Source organism: Scyliorhinus torazame, chromosome 6 (genome assembly GCF_047496885.1).
Source record: "Scyliorhinus torazame isolate Kashiwa2021f chromosome 6, sScyTor2.1, whole genome shotgun sequence".
In the NCBI taxonomy this organism is placed as follows: Eukaryota; Metazoa; Chordata; class Chondrichthyes; order Carcharhiniformes; family Scyliorhinidae; genus Scyliorhinus; species Scyliorhinus torazame.
Genome location: NC_092712.1, coordinates 93,000,084 through 93,018,947, shown reverse-complemented (window position 1 = coordinate 93,018,947; position 18,864 = coordinate 93,000,084). Strand labels below are relative to the sequence as shown.

Genomic DNA, 18,864 nt, shown 5'->3' with positions numbered 1-18,864 from the left:
AATTGCCCTTCGTGTCCAAAATTGCCCTTAGTATTGGGTGGGGTTACTGGGTTAGGGGGATAGGGTGGAGGTGTTGACCTTGGATAGGGTGCTCTTTCCGGGAGCTGGTGTAGACTCGATGGGCTGAATGGTCTCCTACACTGTAAATTCTATGAAAGCCCTAATTTTGGCTGCACCATGCTCGCATCAAAATCTCTGTTCCTTCATCAAAGAACTGAAACAAGCCTGTTAGCCAATGTTTGCCTTTTAACAAATGTATTTACTGTCATTAACCCATTGGTTACCAAATGACAATTACAAAATGACAAAAAATAAGGTGGATGGGGTCTACAGGGATTTTATTAAGGCATTTAACAAGGCCCAAACGTGGCAGACTGGTCAGAAAAGTAAAAGCCTATCGGATATAGGGGGATGTGGTGCGTTGGATCTTAAATTGGCTTGGTGACAGTAGACAAAGGATAATGAATGATTGATTTTTTTTTGCGCAGGGTTTCCCAAACTTTCAAGCTGCGGAACTCCTAATGACCTCCCAAGTGCATTGGGGAACCCCAAGCATTCTCACAATGTTGACGCCTCCTTTCCTTTGCTAGGAAATAGCTGTGAACACTAAAATTGAATGTTACAAGTCTTTTCTAGCTATATCTATGAATATATTAGGAATTATGAACAGCTACAGTCACAAATACATTCACCAGCAACATGGCCCCCTCACATTAATCCCTGGCCAAGCGATAGCTCCTTAACATTAACCGCTAGAAGTAGTGCCCAAGTTTAGAAGTGGAAATAATCTAAAAAGTCCTTTTTTATTTTGGAAGATATTTAAGTCCTCTGTCACTTTTAATGGGATGATATGCTGAAAAGCTGATACTCATAGGATATTCGCACCTCTCTCCCTCACACATACCCTCTCCTCCCTCTCTCCCTCGCACACACCAACTCACCTCTCTCTCCCTCACATGCTCACACACCCATGTCACTCTTACACAAATTCATGTCTGTCTCTCATACCCCTCTTTCTCATGCTCCGGCAGCAGCTCTGCACCCCCCCCCCCACCCCCGAGTTCCATTCTGAGGCCCGCTCTTCCCATCACTTTGTTGTCCAAGCTCCTCCAATCTGAGGCTGGCTGCAGGATTCTTATTCATAGAACATACACTGCAGAAGGAGGCCATTTGCCCCATCGAGTCTGCACCGACCCACTTAAGCCCTCACTTCCACCTATCCCCTCCTAATCTTTTTGGTCACTAAGGGCAATTTATCATGGCCAATCCACCTAACCTGCACATCTTTGAACTGTGGGAGGAAACCGGAGTACCCGGAGGAAACCCAAGCAGACACGGGGAGAACGTGCAGACTCCGCACAGACAGTGACCCAGCAGGGAATCGAACCTGGGACCCTGGGGGATCCTCCGCTTTGCCGGCAACACACCCACACCCACGGGTGGCCACAATGGGAAATCCCATTCGCTGGCTGCCGGAACGGAGGATCCCGCTGCTAGTGGGGGTGTGTCGCGCCGGAAAATGGGGGAGACGTGACAGAGGATCCCATGGATCCAAATTTGGGCACCCCTCTTTTAGTTTCCATTGGTGTTCCATTGGCCTGTAGGCTCCCCTGCTGTTTGTGGTGTGTATATTAGTGATTTGAACTTAAATGTGGGAGGCATGATTGGGTAATTTGCAGATGACACAAAAATCGGCTATGTAGTTCATCATGAAGATGATAGCTGTGAACTCCAGAATAATATTGATGGTTTTGTTGAGTGGGCAGAAAAGTGGCAAATGGAACTGAATCTGGATAAGTGTGGGACTTCCAGTGGCGTTATGTAAGGGAAGACATACACGAGGTGGCGACTGCTAGAGTGCTGCACTTTATGCCCTTTTCTCTTAGTTCCAGAGGAGTATTTTCTCTTGGTAACTCACATAATTAATGGGGTAGGATCTTGTTTAGGTGAAATGCCCAGAAAAGTCAGGAACAGTGGAAGCACGTCAATGGAATCGGAGGCAGCAAGATTGTTTCTCAGCCGGCTCAGACGTAATGGGCTGAATTATTTTTTTCTATGCCCTAATGTTTCTATGGTTTTTGTGGAGTGTTTGCATTCAACTTTTGTACAGAAGTGCAAATGCAATGAGTTCTTTGTGGCAGGCTCTTTGCAACAACGTTTTTTAATTTTTATGAACATCAATTTACTTCTCATCTAAACTGAGAAAGTAAAATTACAATAATGCAATATTAACAGTAGGTCTAACAATACGTATTGCTTTTGAAGTTTTGTTTAAAAACACACCATCGTGGGTAATTGGTCATGTAACAGTTAAGGCTAATGAAGTGTTATCAGCAGCCAACAGTAAAATATTGCCCCATCCATTTTAATTAGAGTCAAACATTAGCAGTGGACTGATAATTACCACTGGCAATTCAAAATGCTTACTAACATCTTTGTTCTATATATGAAAAGTGAGGATTTGTAGCCTAAGACTTTATTTTGAGTTGATGGATGGGCAGTCGGAGACTGCGCATTCACGATTTTTCCGTGGCACATCACTGCCATCAGCCGGATAACTTGCCAGCTTTTCGACCTGAATCATTAACTCTGTTTCCACCTCCGCGCATGCTGCCCAACCTGCTGAGCATTTCCAGCAATTTCTGTTTTTTTTAACCAGGCTGATGGGGCTTCAGCTATGTGGATAGGGCAGGAAAACTGGATTGTTCTACTTGGAGCAGAGAATGTTAAAGAGAAATTTTGGAGACCTTCAAAATTCTCAAGAGTTCTAATAACGTGGAAAGGTGAAGCTATTTCTGTTAGCAAAAGGACCATTAAGGAAAGGACACCGATTTGAGACAATTGGCAAAAGAACCTGAATTGAATGAGAATTCTTTTTATGTGGTTATTTTCATCTGCATAGTCTGAAAGGGTGGTATAAACAGCTTCAATAGTAACCTTCAAAAATAAATGAGACAAATACTTGAAAAGAAATCTTTGCAGCTCTATAGAGGAAAAATGGGCATGTGGGACTTACTAGATGTCTTACAACGAGCTAGCATTGAAATGGTGGATTGAATGGTTTCCTTTTGCGCTGTTAAGATTCTATAAAATAAGCTGATGTAATGGAGAATAATATAGAACCATAGATTACCTACAGTGCAGAAGGAGGCCATTCAGCCCATCGAGCCTGCACCGACACTCTGAAAGAGCACCCTACCTAGTCCCACTACCCCCGCCCTAACCCCACAACCTAACCTGTACATACCTTGACACTGGGGCAATTTAGCATGTCCAATTCATTTAATCTGCACACGACCCACGCCAACCCAGGGAGATGAATGAAAATGAAATGAAATGAAAATCCCTTATTGTCACAAGTAGGCTTCAAATGAAGCCCTTAGTCGCCACATTTCGGCACCTGTTCAGGGAGGCTGTTACGGGAATTGAACCGTACTGCTGGCCTGCCTTGGTCTGCTTTCAAAGCCAGCGATTTAGCCCTGTGCTAAATAGCCCCTGCTGGAGAGTGGAAACTCCAGATAGACAGTCACCAAGGCCGGAATTGTACTCTGGTGCTGTGAGGCAGCAGTGCTAACCACTGCCACCTAACATGTGCTTTATAATTTAATGACATTATGATATTAACTTCATATGTAACCAGTAATGTGTTTAAGGAAATGGAAAATTGGCCCGTAACTTCCGGCTGCCGATTTTAATAGAGAAAACTGCGCACTTATTTGCACTCCGAGGATGCATCCAACTTTCCTTTCCCTGCAGCAGGCTTGGACCTCAAGCGTCCTGTTCTGCTCAGGCTCCAGCACGGTGCAGGAGAAATGCAGCCCCACCCCCTTTTGACACAGCCAGTTGGGAACACCCATTGAGGGCAGGCATTTAAACAACAGATTTAAATTGAAGAGAACAGGTAATTATTTTAACAAGTGTTTTAAAGGTATGTGGAAGTTTTTTAAAATAGTTTTTTTGCCCATTTTGTTAAACAGGTATTCATGTTGATTCTTATAAAGTAGTTTTTAATTGTTTTTTATGACTAAAGGTGATCATTTGTAGGCGAACGTAGGTTAGGTTATTTGTTTTAAATCTGGGAAACTATTTAAATCTGCACTGTACTATGTAACTATACATTTGGCATACTTAAAAATTTTCTCATGTTTTAATTTAGATTATGGTCATAAAATTTTAAATGCAACCCAAGCTTTTTACTGTCACTGTCCTTATAGAATCACTGCAGAGAAAAGCCATTTGGCCCATCAGGTCTGCGCCAACACTCTGAAAAGTACCCTGCCCACACCCTCACCCTATCCCCACAAGCCCAACTAACGGTTGGACACTAAGGGTCAATTTAGCAAGGCCAATCCACCTAACATGCACACCTTTGGACTGTAGGAGGAAAACAAAGCAACCGAAGGAAATGTCGGCGACATAGTGCATGTTCTCCCCGTGTTTGCGTGCGGTGCTCTGGTTTCCTCCCATAGTCTAAAGATGTGCGGGTTGAGTGTATTGGCCAATCTAAGTTGCCCTTTGGTGTCCAGGGATGTACAGATTAGTTTCCGGTGATAGGGCGGGAGAGTGGACCTAGTTAGGATGCTCTTTCAAAGGGCTGGTGCAGCCATGATGGGCTATATGGCCCCCTTCTGCACTGTAGGAACTCTATGGTGCTAGGAAACTCATGCGGACATGGCGAGAATGTGCAAACACCACGCAGTCACCCAATGCCCAAATTGAACACTGGTCCCTGGTGTTATGAGGCAGCAGTGCTAACTAGTGTGGCACCCTGTTATTGTGTTAAATACATTTCTGCCTTGTTTACTTCAATTATATTATTCATTTTTATTTATCTCAATTGAATATTGTGTTTCGATGTTTCAGTAAGACATTTGTCAAAGCTTCTTAAATTTAATGTGAAACATTTATTAACAAAAATAATTTTATATGTAACTTGGAAACCAGTTAACATTTAACTTAACGCTTAACTTTATCAGCTGAACAATTATATAAAACTACATCAACCATCACAAATTTCTTGCAATAAAATATATTTCTCACCGAATCACAACGGTCAATAAAATATATTTTCCACATAAACACAACTACTGCCTATGCGAAAAGGGGAGGGAAGGGAGAGTTTTGGTATGTCAGTTGTTAATGTTACAAGCTCAACGTCTAAAAGTAGCAGCTGCAGCAGCGCAGTGTCCTGGCACATCTCTCCTCTTTGGGGTGTCCTTTGGCAGTTATACAATTGGGGGTGGGTGGTTGATTCGCAGAAATATCTGTTCGAGAGATAGTTCACATTAGCTTACAGGAGGCCTGCATATATCACCTAAGGCATTAAACTTTGTTAAAGCATTTGAAGTAATCACTGAGGTTTGTAAGGATGAACATTATATCAGGGAGACTCTTAAACAACACAGCTTAAAATATATTGCAAAATCCAAATGTAGTTTAGCTCTGAATCAGCTGGGAGGACAGACATGCTAACATTAGTGTCCCTGAAGGAGTCAATAGCAGCAGTATTGAGGCCATGATCATCTGAAACCAACTCCGCTGGGCCGCCCATATACTTAGGATGCCAGAGTCCCGACTGCCAAAGCAAATCTTCTTCACCCAGCTCAAGGAAGGATCCGAACAAGAGGAGGCCAAAGGAAGCTCTTCAAAGACAGTTTGAAGGCTTACCTCAATAAATGGCTTTCGGAGCACTGCTCCGAAATTCACCTGAGGAAGGAGCAGTGCTCCTAAAGCTAGTGATTCAAAACAAACCTGTTGGACTTTAACCTGGTGTTGTAAGACTTCTTACTGTACTCACTCCAGTCCAACACCAGCATCTCCACATCTCAATAAATGGTACATGGACGTCAATGCCTGGGAAACATTTGCTCAGAAGCGACCTACTTGGAGTATCCTCCTGGTTGAAGGGTCACAATTCTTTGAGAACACCCAGCAGCAAGAGGAGGCCTGGAAAAGGAGCTTGAGAAAGGAATACCTGCGACTTAGCGTCCAAGGACCGATCTCACCTTGGAAGCTCCTGCCAAGTGAGTGATTGAAGGTTTGGCTCTAGGATCGGGCCCGTCAGCCACGCAAGGATGCACAGAATCTGTGACCAGTAACACGGAGTATCTTAGGTGGACAATCATATTTAGTAGCAAGTGATCACCTCATTCTATCCATTATAGTGCCTTTAATGGAATTAACTTCCTCACGGCAAACCAAGGTTTAAAAATAAATCAGTATTTCATCTTCTGTGACTCCAAACTAACTTTATAGTGTAAAGTACTCTTTTAATGGAATTAACAGCCTCATGATAAACCAAAGTTTAAAAAAAACAATTCTTTTCCCTTTATTTGTATTTTAAACGTATTTATAAATGCTAATCACTAATAATATAAAACCTTAACCTACCAAAAATAGTGTCTCCGGATGTCTCCTGTCTCTGCTAGACTGAAAAATAAAAAGGTGTAAAAACTCACCTGAAATCCGGGCAAGTGGCCCAAGTTAGCGCTTTGCTGGATTTTTCAATCAACAGCTCCAGCACAGCGCAGGGGGAAAAATTGGCCGGGAGTTTAAACGGCACATGTTTCCAGCGCACATGCCTGTACACTCGCACTTCTGGGTCATCACGCTGCGCACCAGCGACTTAAGTCGCGAATGCTACAGGAATTAACGGGCCAGTATGTTTGTTACTTCTGGTATTTTATTCTGTCATTTTGAGCCTCAGACAATTTCCCTAGATTCCATAAAAATGTTGGAATCTGGTATTTCCTGATTGGAGCTATAAGTTGGCATGTAATTTAGCTGACCCAGCTGTTATACTTCTGCTTTCCTATATGTCTCCAGGCTCTATGTACGTGCACAATGGGAGGCTTCTGTACTTGGAGTGTACATGCTAAATGTCAATGTACTAAATTAAGTATTAGTTTAGATTCATTTAAAAATCGGCAGAAGTAGTTGTAGTGTAGTGACGTTAAATTGTAACAATTTCTAACTAATCCCCTATCATGATTAGAGCACAAAAGTTCAGTTTTTACCACTGCACAATGTTGCATGACACGCACACTTCTGGTTTCCCCCCTCTAGTATCTGATTACTCATGAGAATGGATTAGTATCAGTTATTTTCCAGCGTTTAATTTGTTTACTATATAAACTACAGAATCTATCCACATACTATACTGAAGGAATGCTAATTAGCTGGTAGTAAGTAGCATTTCTCTCTTTTGAGGTTGCAAATTTTTTTTAAGAAGTGCTGCTGTGAGTATCTTTGAAAGTATGACCCTCAGTTAATGCAAAACTTGTGTGCAACCTTTACTGTTTGAACTGAATATTGAACTTGCCTGCCCGGTGTTTGTTTTAGCTGTCTGTGTTCATATATCATCTGTATGGTATAAGAATTGTGTAGTCTAGCAAAGCAATAATGGAGCCCAGCACCTTGAAATGCCCAAATTTAGAAATGCCTCAGACATTTTTTGTAGTTTTTCATAATCCTCATCATGAAACTCACGCAGACCTGAAACTTTCCCTCTGGATTGTGACATTGACGTGAATCTTAATTCTGTTTCTCTACTTTAAAGATGCATTCATCTCTTTACACTGGTACCAGATTCTATTAAATACCTAACCATATAAAGTTGGAGTATTTTAAATAACCCTATTTTTGAAATTCCCCCAATAAAACCGCTGCTTATCCCATTGACTTTTTTAACTAAAGCTATGCTGCAAGTTCCTTTGAGTATCAAGTTTTTATGTGATGTTTAATGTATTTCTAAAACACTTTCTCAACATTTGATTAAGCGAAGCAAAATGACACAGAGCATTTACTAAAAAGAATGGTGTCTCTCACCATGAAAATCATGTTGATAGTTAATTATTTTTCTAAAATCTAATCTTGTTCTGAAACATACATTTTGGTGTAACGTGCATTGTAATTTCATTAAAATATGTGTAAAATAAATTATGGTGCAAGCACCCTTTACTAAGTGGAAGTAAAGCTGTTTGACCTGCTGGGAGTCTGTTGTTTCCAGATGGTATTGTTTGCTACCACTGTGTTGATTAAATTGGATGCTGAAACATTTTCGGAAAGGTTCTCTTACCCAAGATTTGTCGTCGCAATTTTCATTTTTGCAAATATACAACAACATCCTAGATTGGTTCATAAAGACCTGAAGGAAAATGGGTGTAACATTACTTACGTCCAGATAAAAATTCTTGAGGCAGGGTGATTTGCTAATTATGATGTGGAGATGCCGGCGTTGGACTGGGGTGAGCACAGTACAAAGTCTTACAACACCAGGTTAAAGTCCAACAGGTCTGTTTCGATGTCACTAGCTTTCGGAGCGCTGCTCCTTCCTCAGGTGAATGAAGAGGTCTGTCCAGAAACACACATATAGACAAATTCAAAGATGCCAAACAATGCTTGGAATGCGAGCATTAGCAGGTGATTAAATCTTCATTCACCTGAGGAAGGAGCAGCGCTCCGAAAGCTAGTGACATCGAAACAAACCTGTTGGACTTTAACCCGGTGTTGTAAGACTTCGTACTGTGCTAATTATGAGGATGACATAAGCATGGTTTGCTTCATTTACACTGTCTATGTCTACAATTTAATAGCCCAGCTTTTTCTTTGCGGTGAAGGAACAACAGTTGTCAATCACCTTGCTGCAGCAGCTGTGCACAGACATATCAAGGGCCTGCCAATGGAGATTTCCTCTAATATGATGACAGGATTTTCTGCTCACGTTCACGTCGGGCAGATTTGATGACAGGAGCACAAAATGTCACGAGGAGTCCAAAGTCACATCTCATGATGATGTGAAAGCGTGACATGATTGTCCCTCCCTGTTCAGTGTTGGAAATATCGCTATAATACATTTACATATAGTTATCAGGCTCATACGACGCTGTACTTCCAGGGGAGCTCAGGTGAGTTCAGCACTGTTGCTGATTTTCTCCTTGATTCAATTGCTCTGTTTTATTACCTTTGCTCTCGAGTCGCCAGGTATCTTTATGATACCGCCACGAGGTTCAAGTCCGAGTAATGATCAATAATCCCCGATTAGTAAGATTTAAATCAAAGCACATTTATTATACACAGTAATCGCTACTCATGCACAAATTCTACGTCTAAGCTACTTCTACAACTAACAGGCCTATACTTAACTTTGGACTGGCCCACCAGGTCAGGGGAACAAATGGCCTTTCGTTCGGGTTCTGAGTCTGCGGGATTCGAAGTTGGTACGGATTGGTAGCTAGGAGCGCCTATCTCGTAGCGAGCGTTGAATTAAGACTTACAGGTTTCAATGATCACTGGAGTCACTGCACCGGTCACGGTCAATGTTGGTTTGTTGTTGCTGGGTGACCCGGGCAGGAAGAAGAGCGTGAAGAGAGAAGAGTGAAAAGAGAGTGATTTGAACTTGGGGCTCAACTCTTATAGTCCCCAGGGGCTTCCCGCCTTTTGGGGTGGACCCTGTACCTGGTCCCAAGTGATTGGACTTTGTCCCAATCGTTTGGTTCGATTTTCTCCAATACTGGAGCGGTTCCCTGATCAATGGGTGGTCTTGAGGTGCCCGTTCACCTCCTTTGTGTTGGCTCCTGCTGGCGCCGAGGGTCTGGCTTTGCTTTGTGTGTCAAAATGTTACTTATTGTTCCTGGGGATTGCTCATCAGTATGCAGATGGCTGTTACTTTGTTATGCTGATGGCCGCTGGTATCGATGTTGTCTGCTTTTTGCAGAGGTAAATACACAGCCAACCTGCAGCTGCTGGTTTTTGTCTTGTTGGCTGACTTTCCCATCAGCCTTTGCCGTTCGCCATTTTGAATCGGGAGTTTGCCAATTTAGGTGGCTACAGCACTCAGTAGGAAGATAGTCGTGCTCTGCTTGCAACCTGAGTCATGCCGAGTGGGGTGCTGGGGATGCATCTGGGTGAATTGGTTTGCGTGCTTTGCCCTGGGGCAGCCTTTAAAAATGGCACCTTGGATCATCGAGTGTCTGAGTTCCTGGCAGAGCTGACGCATCAGAGTCTGCCCCGCCGGTAATACATTGTACGACCCATGACTTCCAGTTTCTTTTTCTATGTGCTGTACTATATGACGGAGACAGTCCCTATTGCCGTTAGCAGCTTCAACAACACTGTTCCCATTCTGCATCAGCCTTTGCCGGTATCGGAGAAAATCTCGGCCTCCCCGTGTCTTTTCCAGAATGTTGCCCTCCAGAAGGGCTCTACGGTATCTGTGAGTGGGAGATGTAAAAACGAGTCTCTTCACCCATTCCGAGTGGAAATCCTTACTGAGCCACACAGAGTTCAAACCAGGAAATATAAATTCAAATTTAATGATGCCAAAAATCAAAATGAAAATTGGGAAAATGCAGATGGAATTTAAGAAGCAAGATGAGGAACAGACAGAAAAATTAAATTAATTACCTTCCCACTAATTTTCGCTTGAAGTATTAGGACTCCACACTTTCCCAGAGAGGTTGTTCAACAATGATCATTTGTGCCATTACAAGGTAAATCTTTAGTGTACCAGCTCTTTTTTGTTTACATACAATTATGTAGCATTTACCGCACAGAAACAAGACATTTGTCTGAACAGACTTGTGCATATGTTTATGCCCTACACCAGCTTTCTCTCATTTTATTCATCCATCTTTGTTTAGAATATCCTTTGTTTCCTTTCTCCCTCCTGAAGTTGCCCAGCTTCCCCATTAAATGTATCTCTGTTATTCACCTCAACGAATAGTGAGATTTATATTCTAACCACTCTTTGGCTAAAGAGGTTCATCCTGAATTCTGTATCTGATTTATTGGTCGCTATCTCATTTTTAACCGCTAGTTTTGGACCCCTCCCGAACTCCTCCATTACCTTATTAGATCCCTTATAATTTTAGAGATCTCTATAAGACTGTCCTTCACCTTTTTTCCAGAGATACGGGGCGGGATTCTCACAACGGGAGTCTAAGTGCCGATGCTGGAGTAAAAACCGGAGTGTTTTACTCCGGTGTCGGCGCCCGTTCCCAGACCGCTATTCTCCCCCCTCCATGGGGCTAGCAGGGGCGTCGTGCAATTTATGGGGGCGGGGCCTCGGCACGGCATCAGAGACCCGGCGCCGCGTAAAAGACGCTGCGCCTTTGGGCCCCGCGCATGTGCAGTTGGGCCGGCGCCAACTAGCGCATGTGCGGTGGCCGTCCTCCCCCAGGCCGCCCCGCACAAACATGGCGGATGGATCCAGGCTCGCCGGCGGAAGAAAGGAGGCCCGCCGACAGAGAGGTTGGCCCGCCGATCGGTTGGTCCCGATCGCGTACCAGGCCACTCTGGAGGCCCCCGGGAACGGAGCACCCCCCCCGCCCCACAGGCCGCCCCCCAAGCCTTCGCGATGAGTACCCGCCGGCAATGACCAGGTGTGGACGCCGCTGGCGGGACTAGGCCGTTTACGTGCGACCGCTCGGCCCATCCGGGCTGGAGAATCGCTGCTCGCAGTTTGCGCGATTCTCCGAGCGGCCCGGCGCGATTCGTGCGCCGCTGGTTTCGGCGGGGGGGTGAGAGAATCTTGTGCGGGGGTCGGGGCAGCGTGACGCGATTCGCGCGGTGCCCCGGCGATTCTCCCACCCGGCGGGTGTGGAGAATACCGCCCAAGAACTATAACTTATTTGGTCTTTCTTGACAGATGTCGCCTCTCCGTTCTGGTATCTATCTTGTAGCATTTGCGCAGTGTGAAGGTGTACGGGCCCCTTAACTGAGAGAACTAAGGAAACTGGAAATAGAACAATACCAAATTGCTTGACAAAACCACAAACTCTGACCAGAGGGGCAGTGACAAACTCGACAGATGGAGGGCTTGAAATGAAATGAAAATCGCTTATTGTCACAAGTAGGCTTCAAATGAAGTTACTGTGAAAAGCCCCTAGTCGCCACATTCCGGCACCTGTTCGGGCGGGCTGGTACTGAATTGAACCATGCTGCTGGCCTGCCTTGGTCTGCTTTAAAAGCCAGCTCTTTAGCCCTGTGCTATACCAGCCTGAATCGCCGAGGATAGTGGTTAGGCAGGACATGCTGCCCAGTGAACCAGTGAAGAACAATAATGTTGACACATGGCAAAACAATTCATTGAGAATATTAAAACCTTGCAAGACATTTTATTATGGAGCTAGTGGGAGAGTGCAATAAGTTCACATTTTTTCAGCCATTTTAATGCCAAGTCTGTTGGTGGGCATTGCAACAGCGCACCATTTGGGAGAGCATGGTATCTCACATCTTCTGGATTTTCCACATTGAATGGTGCATGTGTGTACTCCAGAAGTTACCACTAGATATCCTCCAGTAAAAGGGTTTGTCGGGATTATAAATACATTAGATGATATAAATTTGGTGGGTGTAGTGGTTAGCACTGCTGCCTAAAGCGCTAAGGACCTGGGTTCGATCCTGGCCCCGGGTCACTGTCCATGTACAGTTTGCACATTCACCTTGTGTCTGCATGGGTTTCACCCCCATGACCCAAAGATGTGCAGGGTAGTTGGATTGGCCACACTGAATTGCCTCTAAATTGGAAAAAAAAATTTGGGTACGCTAAATTTATTAAGAAAATAATATGAATTTAAGATGTGTTGTCAAGTGGAATCTTGCCTGCATTCCTGCAGCAAGAAGGAACAGCTTGCTAGCACCATGAAACGATTTTCTGTTGTGAGGCTAGATTAATTTGTATTGAATTATTTTAAAGTAGGGCAAATCTTCAAATTCAGTGTATAATCTGTAATCTGAAGATGACATTGCTCATTACATTTAAGAACTAATCTGACCGCTCAAAGTTCACAAGCACAAGAATGTAATTTGAATTTAAAGGTCATACATTGGTCTGCTTTCTGGGCTTTGCTGTTTAATTTGTGTTTAATGCTGAATTTCTGCATGTTGCAGTGTTATATCAAATCTTTCTGTACGTGATTTAAGTGTGTGAAACAGAATCCAGTTTTTTTTCCATCAATGATAATCTAGAAACGCGATAAAATGTGATTTCTTCTCGACACGGTTGTAATCCACGTTAAGATAATTTTGAAAGGGGTATTATTTTGAATTTTTGCTGCGTATTTGATATGACATGAAGAAAACTCTGAGCTCCTGTAAAGACAACACTCGGTGACAGGTCAGGGATAATGCCCCACCTCTTCACCAGTAATTTTTGAGATCGGCCATCGCAGCTTTAGAGGACTATATCTGCTTTGCTTCGAGAAACCCCCGTCACCCGGGGCAGCATGGTGGTGCAGTGGTTAGCACTGCGGCCTCACGGCGCCGAGGATATGTGTTCGATCCCGGCCCTGGGTCACTGTCCTTGAGTTTGCACATTCTGTGTCTGCGTAGATCTCACCCCCAGAACCCTAAGATGTGCACGGTAGGTGGATTGGCCATACTAAATTGCCCCTTAATTGGAAAAAAGAATTGGGTACTATACATTTATTATATATAAAATATAAACCATGTCAGCCGCCTTTGGCCTGCAAGTCTGTGCAGTTCATGGCATGACCTTCAGACCATGTACACTGTCGGCTCCCAATTCGTGACCCTCCACCAATCTCCTGCCACCCATCTGCAATTTGGTCAGATCCGCATCCATCACTGGCTGGTGTGCCAGTAACTAAACCAGTGAATCTTTAAATGCCTTGCTCAATTATCCATTTTTCATCTGTATGCTTTGAATTGAATTAACGTCGTAGGAAGCTTGTGTGGCATATAACAACTGGAGTAGACCTTTCAGGGCTGAATGACCAGTTTCTGTGCTCTGGATTCTATACCCCTGTTTAATAATCTGGTGACAATCATTGAAATATAGGAACAAAAGCAGACCATTCAGCCTTTCGAACCTGTTCTGCCATTCAGTGAAACCATGGCTGATTTGTACCCAAACTCCATTCGCTCACCTTGGCTTGATATCCTTTGATACCCTTGGCTAGCAAAAATTTCTCAGCCCCCAACAGTTCTTATTTTAAACATTTGTTTAATATAAAGGGCTGTTCAGGTAAAACTGATCCCTGTTCGAGGGAATACATGCTTAGATGATGTTATTGCTCCTTATGATTTAACCCTTGCCACTGTCCATGTGAAGTTTGCACATTCTCTCCGTGTTTGCGTGGGACTCGCCTCCACAACCCAAAGATGTGCAGGGTAGGGGATTGGCCACACTAAATTGCCCCTTAATTGGAAAAGTAATGATTTAACCCTTGGAACCATGGTGGCTTTCTCATGGGTCTGTGCTGCACTTTCTCCAGATTGAAACAGACATAGAAAGATTCATGGCACAGAGGCCCTTTGTGTTTGTGCATGCAGAAAAAAGCTATCTAGCCTAATCCCACCTTCCAGGTTTTGGCCTGTAGCCCAATAGTCTATGGCACTCCCAAGTGCCTAATGAAGTATAGTCAGGATTTCTGCCTTTACTGTTCTTTTGGCAGTGAGTACAAGACCCTAAAGCATCCTCTGTGTGAAAACAATTAAACCTCCTCACTCCAATCTCCCCATTCGTTCCACCAGTTACTATTAAGTCATGCCCCAGTTATTGAGAAGTCTACTATGAAAGAGGCCCTCCCTACCCACTCTATCGAGACCTCAATTTAATCTCTCTCAGCCTCCTTTGTGTTCCAAAGGAAACAATCCCTGTCTATCCAATCTTTCCTCATTGATTCTCCATTTCTCACAACATCCTTGTAATCTCCTCTGTACCCTCTCTAGTGTAATCGCATCCTTCCTGTGAAGCAGTGATCAGAACTGAATGCACCTCGCTAGTCTAACAAGTTTTTCTTTTACAGTTCAAGCATATCCTGCCTGGTCTTGTGCCTTACACTTTGGTCAATAGAGGAACATTTTCTGTACGCCTTCTTCATCACTATTTCTACTTGACTTGCTACATTCAAAGGTCTTTGGACATGCACTCAAAAGCCCCTCTGTTCTACACTTTTCAGAATCCTACCACTTAAATGCATTGACTTCATTTTGGGACCATAAGACATAGGAGCAGAAGTAGGCCATTTGGCCATCGAGCCGGTTCCGCCATTCGATGAAATCATGGCTGATCTGATGTTATAATCCTCAACTCTACTTTATCCCCATAACCCTTGATTCCCTTTCTGATCAAAAATCTATCTATCTCAGCCTTGAACATATTTGATGGCCCAGTCTCTACAGCACCCTGCGGTAAAGAATTCCACAGATTCACTACCTTCTGTGAAAAGAAATTCCTCCTCGTCTCTATCTTCAGTGGGTGACCCCTGTTGTGTTATGTACTCTGGGATGACACAGGCTGCAACTGGATGCAGCTTTAACCAAAAGATACTCCAGACCTTGAAGTTAGGTCAATCTGATTTATTGAATCAGTAGCACAGTTAGCACAGTTCTCTATGAGTTCGACTCTGCTAACCTAAGTGTGGTTACTCTGTCTGACTGAACCAGACCAGCTCTTAGCCACGTGCTGGAGGTGTGATGCTGTAAATACACTCTGACTCACTCTAGATGTTCATCAGTGGAAAGAGGTGGAGTGTGAGTGCCTTGTGCCTTTTATAGTGAGATACCACCCCTGAGTGTCCTGCCTGCTCATTGGTCATGTCCTGTTCTCTGTGTTCATTAACTGCCTGTCTGTATATCATTATCTGCATGTCTGCATATCATGACAACTCCTTACTCGGAGATTATGCCCTCTGGTCTTAGACTCTCTCACAAGGGGAAACAACCTCTCAGCATCTACCCTGTGATGACCCCTGAGAATCCTAAATGCCTCTAAGATTGCTTCTCATTCTGCTAAAGTCCAATGAGTGCAAACCCATCCTCTCCTCAAAAGAATATCCCACCAAACCAGGGATCAAAACGAGTGAAGCTTCTTTGGGCTGCCTCCAATGCCAGTTTATCTTTCCTGAGATAAGAGGACCAAAACTGTTCACAGCATTCCAGGTGTGGTCTATTATGCATAGTTTTAGCAGGACTTTCATATTTTTTATAATCCATTTCCTTTGAAATAAAAGCCAATATTCCAATTGCCTTCCCAATTACTTGTTAAATTTGCATGCTAGCTTTTTGTGATTTATGTATAAAGACCTCAAATCCCTCTGCACTCGGTTTTCTGAAGCCTTTCTCTATTTCAGTAACATTCAGCACCTTTATTCTTCCTACCAAAATGCATAACTTCACATTTTCCTACATTATATTCCATCTCCCAAGTTTTTACCCACTCACCTAACCTGTCTATATTCCTCTACGGCATCCCCATCATTTGCCTTCCTACCGATTTGTGTGTCATCCGCAAACTTGACAATAGTACATTCACTTCCTTCATCTAAGTCATTAATTTATATTGTAAATAATTGTGGCCTCACTCAGCACTGGTCTCTTTGCACTTCACTCGTTACATGTTGATGTCCTGAAAATCCCGCTATTATCCCAACTCAGTCTTCAATCAGTTAGCTTATTCTCTATCCATGCTAATATACTACCCCAAACACTATGGGCTCTTATTATTAAGTAACTTTTTGTGCGGTACCATATTAAACTTTTTTTTTTTTTGAAACCCAAGTATATTACATCTACAGGTCCCCCTTTACCTATCCCACTCACAAAAATTGTAATAAATTTGCCGGGCATGATTTCCCCATATAGCGTAGAACATAGAAAAATACAGCACAGAACCGGTCCTTCGGCCCACGATGTTGTGCCGAACCTTTGTCCTACATTAATCATAGATTATCATAGAATTTACAGTGCAGAAGGAGGCCATTCGGCCCATTGAGTATGCACCGGCTCTTGGAAAGAGCACCCTACCCAAGGTCAACACTTCCACCCAACTCTAAGGGCAATTTTGGACACTAAGGGCAATTTATCATGGCCAATCCACCTAACCTGCACATCTTTGGACTGTGGGAGGAAACCGGAGCACCCGGAGGAAACCCACGCACACATCATGAAGCTCTGCTGATTCTGCTTGATTGTTTAAGTATTTCTAAATGTTCTGCTATTACATCTTTTATAATGGACTCTTATATTTTCCCTATTACAGATGTTAAGCTAACTGGCCATAATTTACTGTTTTTGTCTCCCTCCCTCCTTAAACAATGGCAGTTTTCCAATCTCCTGGGAATTTTCCATAATTTAAGGATTCTTGGAAGATTACTACCAGTCTACCCACTATCTCTGTAGCTGCTTCCTTTAGTATCCTTGGATGCAACCCACCAGGTCGAGGTGAATTATTAGCCTTTAGCCCCATTAGTTTGCCTAGCACCTTTTCTCTTGTGATAGTCATTGTATTTATTTCCTCCCCCCATCCCCTTTTGTCCCTTGATTATTTAATATTTTTTGATTGTTATTCGAGTGTTCCAACATGAAGACTAATGCACATTTTTTGTTTTCCTCTACCATTTCCAGGTTCTCTGTTATTATTTCCGTCGTCTCATTCTCTAAGGTGTCTATATTCATTTTGGCCTCTCTCTCTCTTCCTTTTTATATATTTAAAGAAGCTCTTGCTGTCTGGTTTTATATTACTTGTCAGGTTTACTCTCATAGTTTATCTTCTCCCTCTTTATTTTTTTTGGTCATCTTTAGTTGGTTTTAAAACTTTCCTAATCCTCTGGTTTACCTCTAATCTTTGCTACATTGTATGTTTTTTCTGTCAGTTTAATACTATCCTTGATTAACTGATTAGAATCCTTCTTCCTCACTGGGATATATCTTTGTTGTGAGTCATGAACTATTTTCATAAACGTCTACCATTACTGATCAACCGTCTTTGCTGCTCAATTCTTTTCTCAGTCCACTCAAGCTGCTCTTCCCTCATTCCTTTGTAATTACCCTTATTTAAGTTTAACACAGTTGTTTCTGACCAAGTTTCTCGCTCTCAAACTGAATGCAAAATTCCATCATGTTATGGTCACTGTTTCCTAGGGGATGTGAGATGGTATATTCAACCTATCTGATTACCAAATCCAAAATAGGCTGATCCCTGGTTGGATCTACTAATATTGTTCTAGGAAACTGTCCCGAATGCACTCTAAATTCTTCCTCATGGCTATCTCTGCCAATTTGATTTTCCCAATTGACATAAGATTAAAGTCACCTATGATTAAAGTACTGCCTTGTATACATGTCCTCATTATCACCTGACTTATTATCCATCCTACAATATAGCTACTGTTAGGGGGCCTGTAGACTATTCCCACCAGTGTCTTGTTCCCCTTGTTATTTCTTAACTCCATCCTTATGGATTCTACATCTTCCAATCCTGGATCATTTCTTGCTAGCGTACTTATTCCATCTCATACTAACAAAGCTAACCCACCACCCTTTCTTTCTTGTCTGTCCTTACAAAACATCCCATACCTCTGAATATTTAATCTTTTTTTATTGTCACAAGTAGACTTGCATTAACACTGCAATGAAGTTACTGTGATAAGCCCCTAGTCGCCACATTCCGGCGCCTGTTCGGGTACACAAAGGGAGAAGTCCGAATTCTCAGCTGGTATGGGAATTGAACCCGCGCTGCTGGACTTGTTCTGCATCACAAATGGATGTCCAGCCCACTGAGGTAAACCAGCTGGTTTAGTTCCCAGTTTTGGTCTCCTTGTAACTACGTCTCTGTACCGGCTATAAGATCATGCCCATTAAACTCAACTTGTGCCATTAATTCATTTCTTTTGTATCAAATAGTACATGCATTTAAGTAAAAAACCATTAATTTTGCCTTGTTACCATTTTTTCTTTGTTACAATTTATTTTCCTTTTGATCCAATTTATTTTCCTTTTGATCCTATTTGTTGCTTTTAAAAAATGTTTGTACACTCTGTCATTTCCTGTCACACTCTGTGTATTGTTACCCAAATAGTTGCCTCGTAACACTGCCATATTCTTTTGCATTGTATGTCT

The 18,864-nt window shown here is 42.9% G+C and overlaps 1 protein-coding gene across 15 annotated transcripts in view; it reads left to right on the top strand.

Moving 5' to 3' along the window:
- The window catches only part of LOC140424893 (sickle tail protein-like), a 931,095-nt gene that overhangs the window by 540,756 nt on the left and 371,475 nt on the right, over positions 1–18,864 (top strand). The gene's annotated exons all lie outside the window — the stretch shown is intronic.